Here is a 16,305-nt window from a genome sequence, read left to right on the forward strand (position 1 = left end):
ATTTTATTTTTTATATATTATGGTAAATCCCTTGACAAGACATCATGGGAAATTACTCATAAAAATGTTTTGGAAAATTTATTTATTTTTATTTGTTTTTTAAATTTATTTTTATCTTTTTATTGTTATTTCCCCAACACATTTTTTTCCCTACTGTACAGCATAATGACCCAGTTACACATACATATAGACGTTCTTTTTTTTCACATCATCATGCTCCATCATAGTTGACTAGATCTAGTTCTCAGTGCTTAACAGCAGGATCTCATTGCTAATTTACTCCAAAGCAATAGTCTGCATCTATTCACATCACGTTCCCAATCCATTCCAACCCTCCCCCTCCCCTAGGCAACCACAAGTCTATTCCCGAATCCCTGATTTTCTTTTCTGTGCAAAGGTTCATTTGTGCTGTATATTAGATTCCAGATATCAGTGATGTCATATGGTATTTGTCTTTCTCTTTCTGACTTACTTCACTCAGGATGAGAGTCTCTAGTTCCATCCACGTGGTTGCAAATGGCCTTATTTTGTTTTTTTTTTTTATAGCCGAGTAGTATTCCGTTGTGTATCTATACCACATCTTCCTAATCCAATTGTCTGTCAATGGACATTTGGGTTGTTTCCATGTCTTGGGTATTGTGAATGGAGCTGCAATGAACATGCGAGTACATGTGTCTTTTTCAAGGAAAGTTTTGTCTGGATATATGCCCAAGAGTGGGATTGCTGGGTCATGTGGTAGTTCTATGTATAGTTTTCTAAGGTACCTCCATACTGTTCTCCATAGTGGTTGTACCAGCTTACATTCCCACCAACAGTGCAGGAGGGTTCCCTTTTCTCCACACCCTGCCCAGCATTTGTCATTTGTGGACTTATTAATGATGGCCAGTCTGAAGGTGAGAGGTGGTATCTCGTGGTAGTTTTGATTTGTACTTCTCTAACAATGAGGGATGTTGAGCATTTTTTTCATGTGTTTGTTGGCCATCTGCATATCTTCCTTGGAGAATTGTCTATTCAGGTCTTTTGCCCATTTTTCCATTGTGTTGTTGGCTTTTTTGTTGTTTAGTTGTATAAGTTGGAATTTTTAAATAGTTATGTTTTCAGAATTTTGGTGGTTACCTTCTGTGTTATAGTTTGAATGGTCTTTGAAGATTATTTTTAATACTTTTGCAGGGCTAAACATGTCCTTGAAATTAGAGAAGTTAGGTGGAGACAATTAACTCTAGTTAATAAAGCAATAATATACAATGTAGGTTTTTTTTTTTCTTTTTTGCTTTTTAGGGCTGCACACACGGCATATGGATGTTCCCAGGCTAGGGGTCAAATTGGAGCTATAGCTGCCAGCCTAGACCACAGCCACAGCAACACCAGATCTGAGCTGGGTCTCTAACCTATACCACAGCTCATAGCAACACCGGATCCTTTAACCCACTGAGCAAACCTTATGGATGACTCATGGATGCTAGTCGGGTTCATTAACCACTGAGCCATGATGGGAGCTCCCAATTTAGTTTTTAGGTATCCCATTTTTCAAATGTCTCATGCTCCCTATTCCCCCACTTAGACCACCTCTAACAAGTTATTCCTCAAATGTGGCCCTTAGCAGGATGAGGAATTGGGGAAGAAATTTCAGGGCAACCTATTCCCCTCCCTATAAAGACAGCTTCATGAGCATGTTCATCAGTGAAGGTTGGTCTGTAGAGTCATTGTTTTCTTTGGGCAACAGTGTATCATGTTGAAGGTATTCCTCAGCAACTGTTGTAACCAGGACAACTCCTTGAAGGGCATTACTTACCACTTTGGGATTTACCCTCCCAATGGCCCCAGTCAAGGAAAGCATGTCCCATTATTCTTTTGTTTCCATAAAACTCCATTTGCTCTAGGAGAAGGGGTCTATCCCCTGAGACACTAAATGCTCTAATGAGCCCCTCTTCCCTGCTAAACCAGATCTTTTAATAGACTCAGAATTCTCTGTTGTGTAGCATGATAACCATAGTAATTTTCAGACTCTGCTTTCCTAGTGTGATGCAGTAGACTAGACTCTATGGTGCATGCATCCAGCCATCCCTTTATGTTGGTGATGTGAAAGAGATGAAAACCAGAGATCAGGTTGGTCCCTACATAAAGAGGCATCAGCTGGGCAAAGAGAGGGAATATGGACAGACACAGAAAGGGGATTTAGTGAAAGGAGTTGTTTGAGTGTTAGGCATGCCCTAGGTAAGGGTATTAAAGGACAAATATAAGAACAAAGACAGCTGACCAGTGATATGGGGATGGGGAGGCGAAACTCATGTCCATCACCATTTCCTCCATCATGTCATATTTTTAAAAACCGAGATATTTCATTCCACAGCCCAAAAGAACAGTCTTTGTTGAGGTCTTTATTATCCTCTCCCTTGTAAGAATAAATTTAACTGTAAAGTTGCTACCTTTCTTTTCTTACACCTGGTAGTTTTATTTTTTGTCTCTTATCTCCTATCCCTTCTAAATTCTTTAAGAATGCTGAAGAATGGTTCATGCGACAGATCAGTATATCTCACAGCTGTTTTTAATTAATGTACTAAGTTATTCAGGCAACTTTATGAAGAATAAGAAAATTACATCTGCATCAAAAGAAGTAATGATAGCATTTGGGTTTACCTTTCTCATGAGCTACTCTCTCCCTTTCTAGAGATTATAAAAAAAACTTTGCATTTTCTCATCATCCCTCAAATGGCAGTGACCTCTAAGTGAAATAATCTGCTTCATTTATTTGGCCATCACTGTTTTTTTAATTCGGCCATGGTGAACTTCTTCAGCATCCACTGGGCTTCAACCACACCTTCTTGGTGTGGTCTGAACTTCAACCTTGGGGAGGAATCCCCTCTTCCACGTTTGTTCTTTCTTGGATGCTATTGCTTGGTCCAAGGTATCTTTTAGAGTTCTCTCATAACTTAATAATTCTTTATTTAAATTTTGGTTTCATTACAAAAATTATTCCTTTTATTTCTTGTTGTACTTGCAGCATGTGGAAGTTCCCAGGCCAGGAATCAAACACACACCACAGCAGTGGCCTGAGCTACTGCAGTGACAACACTGCAGCCTTAACCTGCTGCACCATGAGGGAACTCCCCCCAAATTCTTTTTCAGCAATGTACTGTCTGATTGTCTAGTATAGTTTCTGAGCTGTAGAAAATAGTCTAGATTAGTGTGTCAACTAGTTAATGAATTTGAGTTTAGGGCTTGAATCAGTCTTACAACCTTGGGGCCAAACTGTTTCTGCCTTTCCTGTTGAAATTCACTATCTACTGCTGCTAACATCTTTTTCAAGAATGGTACTTATAAAACGTGAGCAATTAAGAGACCTCATTTGTGCCGTATATTAGATTCCAGATATAAGTGATATCATATGGTATTTGACTTTCTTTTTCTGACTTACTTCACTCAGGGTGAGAGTCTCTAGTTCCATCCATGCGTATAATGAAAAAAATAAAATAAAAAAAAGAGCCCTCAAAGGAGGTAACCACATGTGGTCCTGCTGTGGTTTCTTTTTCTTTCCTTTTGTTTTATTTTTAGTCACAGTTTGTAAATGTGAGAGAAATAATTGTATGTGTGAGGAATCAGAAGTGATGTGGCCTCATTGGGTGAGGCCAAGCACTCACAGAGAGACAGAGGGATATTTGACTGGTGGGATACTTATGACATGAACCAAGCTGAAAATCTTAGTTCACGTGAATAGATCTGTGAAGCAGTTGCAGAGAACCTTGACAAAATGCCTCTTAAAAGACATGTGAGGAGTTCCTGTTGTGGCTCAGTGATTAATGAATCTGACTAGCAGCCATGAGGAAGCAGGTTCAATCCCCGCCCTTGCTCACTGGGTTAAGGATCTAGTGTTGCTGTGAGCTATGGTGTAGATCACAAACTCGGCTTGGATCCTGCGTTGCTGTGGCTGTGGTGTAGGCCAGCAGCTACAGTTCTGATTCAACCCCTAGCCTGGGAACCTCCATATGCCACAGGCGTGGCCCTAAAAAACCAAAAAAAAAAAAAAAAGAACCCCCCCCCCAAAAAAAAAAGAGACATGGATTTAACTGATTTTAAAGGAGAAATTTTTAGGAAAAAGAAGATATAAATTCATTGAGTAGAAGAAAGGAAGAGTGTGGGAATGGCAGAAATGGCTTGTCACAATAACAATATAAAACTTTCCTATGAAAGAGAAGAATTGCTTAAGAGTTATAACTGTTTATGAAATGTTAAACGAACAAAAAAAAAAAAGAAACAAGCTCTCTGGGAACCATGTATTAAGTGATGAACAGCCATTTAATGGTTTCATTAAATATTCAGAATTCTTCTCTAAGTTGGAGAATAAAAACATTTGTAGACATTAGTAATTATGATCGAAGTTTAAATACTGTCTCTGTTATTGTCCTGAAGAAAAGGGAATATAGAAACGTCCTCAAGGCCTTTTGTTCAGGTTTCTAGCCCTGTGATATACACATATACACTTTCAGCTTTAAGCACTAGTAGTCAGGTCACTCTCCATTTCCCTCAACCTCACACCCTTCCTTGCTTCTTTGCTCTCTCAAAGAACTTCTATCTTCCTTTCCCTAAAATGTTCTCTTTTCAAGACAGTTATATTCAGATGTCCTTTAGGATGTGTTCTGCCACCGCTTTCCCCATCTACTTCACAGATCTGTTCAAGTGACCTGAGGTTTTCAGCTGTGTTCATATCATGATTATCCCCATAAGTTGATGTGCCTGTGTCTGCCTTTTTTTTCGTATTTCTCTTTGTGTTTTTAATTTCCAGTTAAGAAATAAGCCGTGAGTGTGAGTAAACAAATCAGAAGATAAAATTCTTCCTATAAGAATAGTTAATTGGAGCTCAATATTTTTTACCCTGTGTCAATATTTTGAAATAATAAATAAATTAATATTGTTCATTATATCTTTTTATCTGTGTTTAAGATTATTTGGATTGCAATTATTATGTTTTCTATAAACACATAAGCAGGAATGGCATGAAAATGCTGAAAATAAAACTAAAGCTGTTTGTTAAAAAGATTATTTGTTCCATGGAAATTTTCCTTTGTAGCTATGTTAGAAGATTTTCAAGTTACTATTTACCCAGACGTCACCCTGGGGCGAGTTAGGAGGATTCAAAAGTTAAGAAGTTATTTTTCTGTAGTAGGGAAAAATATCTGGATGAAATATAAAAGTAAAAAAAAGCCTTTGTATTTACTTAAAAAAATTTTAATGTGGTAAAATATTAAATTTGTAGAAAAATTGCAAAAGTGGTTCAAAACTACCATTAACCTTTTAACAAGAGTCAATAATAATTATATTCTACCTAAAATAGTTATTCTATTATCCACCTGTCAATCATATCCATCTGCCTACCTGCCTGCCTGCCTGCCTATCTATCTACCTATCTATCTATCTATCTATCTATCTATCTATCTATCTATCTATCTATCTATCTATCTATCTATCTATGTAGCTAGCTAGCTGTCATCTTTATATATGTATCTATCTGTCATACATCATTATCTGCCAACTATGTGTATGATCTCTTTTTGTGGACCATTTGAGACTAATGTCGAGACGTCCTGTCCTTTTACTGCTAAATGCTTAAGTGTTTTTCCCTAAGATTAGAGACACTATTTTACATAACTAATGTATAGGTAACAAAATATAATATGGAGGCAATATTATTATCTGACCAATAGTTCATATTAATATTTCTCCAATTGTCTCACAATATTTTTGTCCCAGTCCAGAATCAGACATTTAGATATCATGTCTTTTTTTAAATGCAATATTATTTCTTTTTTTTTTATAATTTTTTTTTATTTCCCCACTGTACAGCAAGGGGGTCAGGTTATCCTTACATGTATACATTACAATTACATTTTTTTATCATGTCTTTTTGACTTTTAAAAATCTGGACCAATTCCTTAGCTTCATTGAAATCTATATTTGCTTATTAGGGTTGCACCCGTGGCATATGGATTTCTCAGGTTAGCGGTTGAATCAGAGCTGCAGCTGGCAGCCTACACCACAGCCACAGCAACGTGGGATCTGAGTCACATCTGCGACCTACACCACAGCTCACAGCAAAGCCGGAGAACCTTAAGCCACTGAGCAAGGCCAGGGATCGAGCCCACATCCTCATGGATACTGGTTGGGTTTGTTACCTGCTAAACCACGACAGGAACTCTGAATCTGATATTTTTGTCAGGGCAGGCCAGCTCTTTTGCCCAACTTATCTCAGTGTGAGTTTGTCTCATATTTCTTCATTTTAAAAGTCAGGCTGTGCATTTTTGGCAGGCATATGACTGAAGTGACATTGTGTCCTGTTTAGAGCAACATGTCAGTAGTCACATACTGTTGGTTTATCTCAACATTGGCGACGGTAATATTGATGACTTGGCTATGGTGATGTCCACCAGGTTTTCCTCTGGTAAAGCCTACTACTTTTCATTTTGTAATTAACAAGTAATTTGTGGGGAGATATTTTATTTTTATTTGATTTTTATTTTTGGCTGTGCCTGTAGCATGCCAAAGTTCCTGGGACCGGGATTGAACCTGACTCACAGCAGTGACCATGGTGAACCCTTAACCTCTAGGCCACCAGGGGACTCTGTGGGAAAATATTTTAAACTATGTAAATATCCCATCTCTCATCATACTTTCATTCACTAGTTTTTAGCATCCATTTATGTTTTTCTAACTCTATCATTCCTTCTATGTTTATTAATTAGGATCCTAAATATGAGGATAGCTTTCTCTTCTTTACTATTTATTCTTTTAAAATTTATGAATATGAATTCTTTCTTCTTTCAGTTCATTGGTATCATGGTTTCTCTTAATATCCAAATTGAAAAGTGGTAGGCCCTTCAAACTGGTTTCTGTTTGTGTGTGTGTGTTTGTGTGTGTGTGTGTCCCTCTGGTTCTTGGAGGATATTTTTTCTTTATTGAAGCATAGCTAATTTATAATATGTGAGTTACAGGTGTACAGCATTGTGATTCATTATTATTGCAGATTGTACTCCATTATAGGTCATTGCAAGATAATGGCTATAATGACCTGTGCCACAGAATCTATACTTCTTCCTTATCTATTTTATACATGGTAGTTTTTAATCTGTTAATCCCATACCCATAATTTGTCCCTCCTCTCTTCTCTTTCCCCCTTGGAAACCACAAGTTAGTTGTCTATATTTGTGAGTCTGTTTCTTTTTGGAATAGTCAGTTATATTAATTTTTAGATTGCACATAAGTGATATGATGCAGTGTTTGTCTTTCTCTGATTTATTTCACTATGCGTAATATAATCTAGGGCCTCCCACTTTGCTGCAAATGTCAGTGTTTTGTCTTTTTAATGGCTGAGTAATATCCCATGGTATGTATGCACACACCCCCACACCCCCCCACACCCCCACACACCCACACCCACCCTATATCTTCTTAATCCAATCATGGACTCTTGGGCTGCTACCATGTTTTGGCTATTGTAAATGGTGCTTCTGTGAACATTGAGGTGTGTTTTTTTTTTGGAATTGATTCCCCCCACCCCGGCTATATATACCTGGGAGTGGAATTGTTAGATCTTATGGTAGTTGTATATTTCTAGTTTTTTGAGGAACATTCTTACTCTTTTCCACAGTGGCTGCACCAGTTTACATTGCCATCAACAGTACACAAGGATTCCCTTTTCCCCACATCCTCTCTAACATTTGGTATTTGTAACCTTTTTGATGATAGACATCCTAACAGATGTAATGTGATATCTCATTTTCAACTGACTGGCATTTCTCTAATAATTAGCAATGTGGAGCATCTTTTTCATTTGCTTGTTAGCCATCTGTATGTCTTTGGAAAAATTTCTGTTCAGGTCTTCTATTCATATTCAGATGGACTTATTTTTTTGATATGGAGTTGTATATGACCTGTTGATTATTTTGTAGGTTAAACCCTCGTTGGTTGCATCATTTGCAAAAATTTTCTTTCATTCTGTAGGGTATCCTTTTGTTTTGTCAATGGTTTCTTTTGCTGTGAAAAAAACTTTTAAGTTTAGTTAGGACTTAAAATTTTTTGCTTTTTTTTATTTCTTAGGAAACTGATGCAAAAAATGTTGCTATGATTTCTCTCAAAGAGTGTTCTTCCTATGCTCTCTTCCAGGAGTTTTATGGTTTTGTTGTTACATTTAGATCTTTAAGCCATTTTGAGTTTATTTTTGTATGTGGTGTGATTAAATAGTCTAGCCTCCTTGTTTTAGATGTGGCCATCCAGTTTTCCCAGCACGACTTGCTGCAGAGACTGTCTTGTCTGCATTATATATTCCTGCCTCCTTTTTTTGTAGATTAATTGACCACAGGTGAGTGGGTTTATTTCTGGGCTCTCTTTTCTGTTCCATGAACCTGTGTGTCTGTTTTTGATAATACCATGCTGTTTTGATGACTGTGGCTTTGTAGTATAATCTAAAATCTGAGAGGGTTATACTTATAGCTGTGTTCTTTTTTCTCGAAATTGCTTTGGCAGTTGTATTTCCATTTATCTTGAGTGTATGTAATTCTTTTGCCAGGTAACAGGAAATGAATGATGATGGAAAAACTCAATGCAACTTCTGGAGGCTACTTTGTCCTGCTAGGTTTTTCCAATTGGCCTCGTGTGGAAGTAGTACTCTTTGTGGTTGTCTTGATGTTCTACTTAATGACATTGACAGGCAACCTGTTCATCATTATCGTATCATACCTGGACTCCCATCTGCACACTCCCATGTACTTCTTCCTCTCAAACTTGTCTTTTCTGGATCTCTGCTACTCTACCAGCTTCATCCCCCAGTTGCTGGTCAACCTCTGGGGCCCAGGAAAAGCCATGTCTTATGTAGATTTCATGACTCAACTTTACTTTTCCCTTGCACTGGGATCCACTGGATGTGTGCTACTGGTGGTGATGTCCTATGACCGTTATGCAGCTGTATGTAGACCCTTGCATTACACTGTCCTCATGCACCCTCGTTTCTGCCATCTGTTGGCTGTGGCTTCTTGGGTAAGTGGCTTCACCAACTTGGCACTTCATTCCTCATTTACCGCCTGGGTACCCCTGTGTGGACATGGCCAAGCGGACCATTTCTTCTGTGAAGTTCCAGCACTGCTGCGACTGTCTTGTGTTGATACAAGACAGCTAATGAGCTGGCCCTCATGGTCACGAGCTCCGTTTTTGTTCTCATACCTCTCATCCTCATTCTCAGCTCCTATGGTGCGATTGCCCGTGCTGTGCTGAGGATGCGGTCAACAGCTGGACTTCAGAAAGTCTTTGGGTCATGTGGAGCCCATCTTCTGGTTGTGTCCCTGTTTCTCATTCCAGGAATGTTTATATATCTCCAGCCCCCATCAGGAGGTTCTCAAGATCAAGGAGAGTTCATTGCCCTTTTTTATACTGTTGTCCCACCTAGCCTCAACCCTCTAATCTACACTTGAGAAACAAAGAGGTAAGAGGGGCAGTAAAGAGATTAATGGGGTGAGAGTAAGCCTGTGTACTTGTGACATGAATAGAATAATGGAGCATCTCTTCACCAGTGGTTCATCTGCCCATCCATGTATCAACCACTCTTTCATTCACTTGCTTTGTCAGCACTGATGGAGCATGTACTTTCACTATATCACAGAGTTTGTGGCATTAGGTATGAATTCAACACAGACTGCCCACATGACAACCTCCCTAGAGTGGAGAAAACAACCATGTAAAATCAAAATCAAACTCAATATTAGATTTTTTTCAGTGGTGCAATCCTAAAAAAACAAAGGTATGCCTTTCTTAATTGAAAATGAGATATGGATTTATTCTAAAAATTGATAAAAGGGCAGGTGTTATATATGTTTCTCTTTTGGCCACACCTGTGGCATTTTAAGTTCCTGGGCCAGGGATCAAATCTGAGCTGCAGCTGCAACGTATGCCACAGCAGCGGGAATACTGGATCATTAACCTGCTGAGTCACAGTGGGAGCTCTGAGCAGGTCTAATTCTTATGGAGAGATGATATTCTTAATTGTAAATAACCTATACTGTGTCTTTTAATTTCTTGCTTTTTGGGCAGAATTTGTCATAAAATTTGTCTTGTTTTGATTAACTGTAGTCTTAAATCTTTTCTCCAATACATCCTTTTTTTGAAAGTAGTTAATTTTGAGAGAAATTTTGGTCTATGTTCTTTATTATACCTTTATCAATAGTAAGAAAATAAGTTTCATGAATCAGCGGTCTCTGAAAAAATGTAGCAGAAGTAAGCACCTCATATTTGGTTTTTCCCTCCAATATAGTGAGTAGTGTAAAGGAGATGGAAATAACTTGTAGTTATAATATATAGCTTGTGAAGTAACGGTCATCCATAGACTAGGTCAGGTAAGTACTTGGGGCCCCTGTATAACCTAAGTTTCTAAAAAGAATATCAGAAGCAACCAAGTACTAGGCTCTGAAAGCAATTTGATAAATCTGATGTGTACTTGAAAGAATTACGTGAAAATATACTGGAAAAATTATGATAAAGCTAATCATATGAAAATGTTAGTTTGAAAAATGTTAGTTTTTTTGAAAAATGTTAGTTTTTTTCTTTTTGAGCTTGATCTGACTTAAATATTAGTGGTAAGTACATTACGAAAATCAACTTATATATTTTCCGAGTAAGGAAATGTATTTTTATTAAAGTAATAGTTTTATAACCTGTATTATTGCTGCTATCTCTATCTGAAATAAGTGTAGCATGCACATAACATTTTAAACTGGAATCCATATTGTATGGTAATCCAATTGCCAGCTGTAGTTTTGAGGCCTGTAACGTTTTCACATGATTGATTCAAATCCCATTCCCAGAGTTCCCATCATGGCGCAGTGGGAACGAATCTGACTAGGAACCATGGAGTTGTGGGTTCGATCCCTGGGTTGCTCAGTGGGTTAAGGATTCAGCATTGCCATGAGCTGTGGTGTAGGTCGCAGATGCAGTTGGATCCCATGTTGCTGTGGCTGTGGTGTAGGCTGTCGGCTATAGCTCTAATTTGACCCCTAGCCTGGGAACCTACATATGCTGCGGGTGTGGCCCTAAAAGGCAAAAAACAAACAAATAAAAAAACCTTATCAAATCCCATTCCCTAAATTTTTTTTTCTTTTCTTTCTTTGTTTGTTTGTTTTTTGTTTTTTTTTTTCTTTGCTTTGCTTTTTAGGTCTGCACCTGGGGCATATAGAAGTTCCAGGCTAGGGGTCCAATAGGAGCTGTATCTGCAACCTACACCACAGCGCATGGCAATGCCTGATCCTCAACCCACTGAGCAAAGCCAGGGATTGAAACCGCAACCTCGTGGTTCCCAGTCAGATTCGTTTCTGCTGTGCCACGACGGGAACTCCCATTCCCTAAATTTTTAAAATGAAAAACACATCCCCAAACTTCCCCTCAGTTTCTGGTGTGGTTTGCAATTACATTGATTCTGATGTCTTTGCCTTTGTGTGTCTGTCATTCTTTATCTCTGCCTCGACACAAACAGTAATACGGCATACATTCATTTGTCCTTAACCTATTGTCTAAGAAAGGAAGAACCAAGAATCATGTACATGTAAGGACTGTTAGTAAATAATTAGTGCCGCACAGAGTGAACCATCACAGAGCAAAATAAAACTTTTAAAAGCAAACCCAATAGTTTAGTTCTTTGAACCACCGTGTACTTATGGAAATCTTATTGTTTGCAACACTTCATGTAATACCCTGGCCTCTCACTATCTAATTCAAGAAAACTGTGGGAGTTCCCATTGTGGCTCACTGGTACTGAACCTGACGAGTATCCTTGAGAAAGCGGGTTTGATCGCTGGCCCTGATCAGTTGGTTAAGGATCCAGTGTTGCGTGAGCAGTGGTATAGGTCACAGACGTGGCTTGGATGCCACGTTGCTGTGGCTGTGGTGTAGGCTGGCAGCTGCAGCTCCGATTGGACCCCTAGCCTAGGAACTTCAATGCGCTGTGAGTGCAGCCCCCAAAAGACAAACAAACAAACAAACAAACAAAACCCCAAAATAAAACCCAGACTTTGACATTTCTTGTCTCTTTTCTTTCTTTTTTGCTTAAAAACCATATGAATTAAAAAAAATGTAGACTATTTTTTTGGAATGCTGTAGTTATAGCATACATATATATTGAATCCTAGCTCCATTACCATGATCTTCTAATTAATTTGTAATTGAAAACAAAGTTCAGTTAACAAAATCCCCTCAAAAATTAACACAGATTTTGAGTTTATTGTTTTGTACTTTTCAAACTACTTATGTGAATCTTATGCAGTTTTATCACAAACCACAATGAGATATCTCCTCGTGCCTGTCAGAATGGCTATCATCAAAAACAAGACAAATAACAAACATTGGTGAGGAAGTAGAGAAAATGGAAACTTCCTGCACTATTGGTGGGAGTTTAACTTGGTAGAGCCACTATGGAAAACAGGGTATAGGTTCTCAAAAAGCTAAAACCAGAAGTACCATATGACCCAATAATTCCACTCCTGGATATAGATCTGAAAAGAAGAAACACTAATCTGAAAAGATATATGCACCCCAGTGTTCATAGCAGCATTATTTACAATTGCCAAGATGCGGAAACAACCCAAGTGTCCACCAACAGATAAATGGATAAAGGAGATATGATATAGGGGACACACACACACACACACACACACACACACACCCAATGTGTGTTTTTACTTAGCCTTAAAAAGAAATCAGATTTTGCCATTTGTAGGAACATGGATGGACTTGGAGGCAATTATGCTGAGTGAAAAAGTCAAACAGAGAAAGACAAATATTGCATTACATCACTTATATGTGGACTCTAAAAAATATAACAACCTAGTGACTCTAACAAAAAAGAAGCAGATTCACAAATATAGAGAACAAACTAGTGAGAGGCGGCAAGTGGGCGTGGCAACATGGTGGTAGGAGACTGAGAGGTACAAACTATTGTGTGTAAAATAAGCTACAAGTATATATTTTACAACACAGAGAATATAAACAGTATTTTATAACTAGAAATGGAAGATAATTTAAAATTGTGAATCACTGTATTATACACCTGTTGACATCTAATATTGTACATAACTGTATTTCAGAAAAAATAAAGGGAGTTCCCATTGTGGCTCAGTGGTAAGGAACCTGACTAGTATCCATGAAGATGCAGGTTTGCTCCCTGGCCTCGCTCAGTGGGTTCAGTGATCCGGCATTGGCATGAGCTGTGGTGTAGGTCGCAGACGTGGCTCGGATCTGGTGTTGCTGTGGCTGTGGTGCAGGCTGGCAGTGCAGCTCCAGTTTGCTAGCCTTGGACTTCCATAGGCTGAGGGTGCAGCCCTAAAAAGACCAAAAATAACACCCCCTGCCCCAAAAAAGAGAACAGAAAAGAGAGAAAATAAATTGCCTAACTTTGGCTTTTCACCAACAATAAAATCTGAAGGGAAGAAGACACATGGCTTGCCGAAGTTTAAATGACCTCTGTGTGGCAAAATCAAGGTAATGACAGTAGAGTTTTGGTTCTGAGGCCCTTTGTCGTGACCAGCAATGCCCAGGGTAAACTAGAAGGTCTGAAATCCTACCACTGCCATCTCTGAACCTTGAACCACTCTTTGGTACTTTGACACTCACACTGCACACATGAGCGTGGGTCGCAGGCAACTTTACTGAAGAACTAAGAAGGAATCCAGCTTGTTCTCGGTGAAGAATGGAGACTAAATGCTGTGAAGGACCAGCTTCTTCTCTACCCCAGGAAGTTTCTGCTCCCCATCCAGACAGATGGCTCCAGTCCCCTCATACCCATTCCTGTGCAGCGTATTCCCTAAACCCTGAGTGTGTCTCAGCAGTGCAGGCACAGATGTGTCATCAGATAATCACAGACACTAGCTCTGGCTTCCAGGCCAGATTCAGGTGTTTTATGCTCTTTTATTGGCCTCAGCGTCACATACTGTATTCTCTGTCTTACAAACATGGGACTGGAAGGTCACTGGTATCACATGCTATGACAACATTAAGTGAGTTGAAGCACACGAAGTTTTCAAATATAAGTCCATCATATTCCAATTACAATTCGACAACTAAAATAATAACACTTAGAGGAAAAAGTAGTACCTGATTTACTATAGATTTCACAATGATAATACTTTACCATGGGAATCTGGCCTTGTCACTGCAGCAGCTCGGGTTGCTGCTGTGATGCGGGTTTCCTCCCTGGCCCGGTAACTTCCCCATGCCACCAATGTGGCCAAAAATGATTTTTACCATGGGAGTAAAATTTTCTGTCTATAATAATGTCATATTAACATATGTTTTAAATACTTTTCTGAAACATTGCAGAGTCTAATGCACACTTATGCCTAAGTGCTCCTGAGAGTATCTCCTAAAGACAGGATCTAATCCAGGATCACCGATTAGATGTTTGTGTTATATCTCTCAGTGTGCTTTCTTTCTCACTCCACTGTGTCTAACCTTTTTTCCCCCACCCTCTCCCCGACTCAGGCCCTAGTGGTCTCTGGGACTCTTCCAAGTCATTGGAATCCTGAGTCTCACAATTTGAGTAGTCAATTGGTTTTATGATAGCTGTAAGACTATTTTTGTTTGTTTGTTTTTGCTTTTTAGGGCGGCACCCACTGCACAGGGAAGTTCCCAGGCTAGGAGTCGAATCGGAGCTGTAGCTGCTAGGCTATACCACAACCACACCAATGCCTGATCCGAGCTGAATCTGCGACCTCCACCACAGCTCATGACAATACCGGATCCTTAACCCACTGGCAAGGCCAGGGGTTGAACCTGCAACCTTATGGTCACTAGTTGGATTTGTTTCTGCTGCACCACAGTGGAACTCCTGTAAGACGGTTTTCGAACCAGAATTGTGATTTGCACTTACTTGAATCATCTCCCTTAGAGCAGGGTGCACTTCTGCCTTGCAGGTAGTTTTGCCATGCAGACCTGAGGACACCTCTCGTGAGAACAAAATCATGGGTAAGCCTTTTTGATTTCATCCTTAAAGACAATCTCAAATACATGTTTGCATTTGTAGTATCTTTAGAGCTAGAGGTTAAAAGATTTTGCCGCTTTCCATTTATTCTTCAGGCAAGACATGCTTGGTTGGGAGAAGAAGAAAAGATTTTGGCTAACTTCCTTGCAAAGGCAATCTTGAGATTGTTCATGCAACCTCTCAAGGATAGAATAGAGTATACTCCCACCTTCGCATGTAATATGAAACTTCCTTTGGCAGAGCTTCTCAGTGGTTAATGACAGTATTCTTCATGCTGGAATATACTGAACATAAATGACTTGGAAATGTAAAGCAGTCTCGTACAAACAGCATGTTTCTGTGGCTTTTCCCTGCCACTACCCTCAACATTCTTTATCCTTAAATTTTTTGGTGTATTCCCTTAGGAAGTCCCAATATTTCAGAGTCTGGAAAACACTCACAATTTTGAAATTAGTTGTCTTTACAGGCCTTCAAGATGAAGAAGCAGTCAGAATAGCTCTTAACTGTCTCATAACTAAGCTTTTGACACAAATCTTGCTGGGTTTTTCCCTCCAAACTAAAAATTACCAATGCCTCTGTGTTTAAGACTAGGTTAGACAAAGGATGTCTTTAATGAAAATGATTAGAGATATTATTTCACATCACAAAATTTTCATTTGTATTGCTCTCTCTGTGTGTGTGTGTGTGTGTGTGTGTGTAAAATTAAAAAACCCATTTGGCAACCAGCCACCAATCAGGCAAATTGTAAAATTATTTAGAATTTTTTCCATACTGTATATACCAAAGTCTATTTGTCTCAAGAACTGGACCAAGCATTGGATGATTTTTTTTTTCAAATGGCTGCACCTGCAGCATATGGAAGTTCCCAGGCTGGGGTTGAATTGGAGCTGCAGCTAGGTCCTGTGCCCAGCCACAGCAGTACCAGATGCATCTGCAACCTATGGCTCAGCTTCTGGAAATTCTGGGTCCTTATGCTGAGTGAGGCCAGGGATCAAACCTGGATCCTCATAGAGACATTGGGTCCTTAACCCACTGAGCCACAACGGGAACTCCAGATGATCTTTTTTTTTTTTTTAAAATTAAAAATTAGATATGGGTTGGAGTTCCTGTCGTGGCTAAATTGGTTAACAAATCTGACTAGGAACCATGAGGTTGCAGGTTCAATCCCTGGCCTTGCTCAGTGGGTTAAGGATCCGGCATTGCCGTGAGCTGTGGTGTAGGTTGCAGACGTGGCTCAGATCCCGCGTTGCTGTGGCTCTGGTGTAGACCGGTGGCTACAGCTCCGATTTGACCCCTAGCCT

At 39.2% G+C, this 16,305-nt stretch overlaps 1 long non-coding RNA gene and 1 pseudogene across 1 annotated transcript in view; both read left to right on the plus strand.

Annotated features, from left to right (window-relative positions):
• LOC110257996 (uncharacterized) overlaps nucleotides 1-16,305 on the plus strand; it is an 819,260-nt gene that overhangs the window by 261,340 nt on the left and 541,615 nt on the right. The gene's annotated exons all lie outside the window — the stretch shown is intronic.
• LOC146401334 (olfactory receptor 2J3-like) lies at nucleotides 8,568-9,499 on the plus strand (annotated as a pseudogene).

This window comes from Sus scrofa, chromosome 7, assembly GCF_054392235.1.
Source record: "Sus scrofa isolate SSC_HxYL_T2T_F1_AM1 chromosome 7, Sscrofa_HxYL_maternal_Yorkshire_Landrace_v2.0, whole genome shotgun sequence".
NCBI classification, from domain to species: domain Eukaryota; kingdom Metazoa; phylum Chordata; class Mammalia; order Artiodactyla; family Suidae; genus Sus; species Sus scrofa.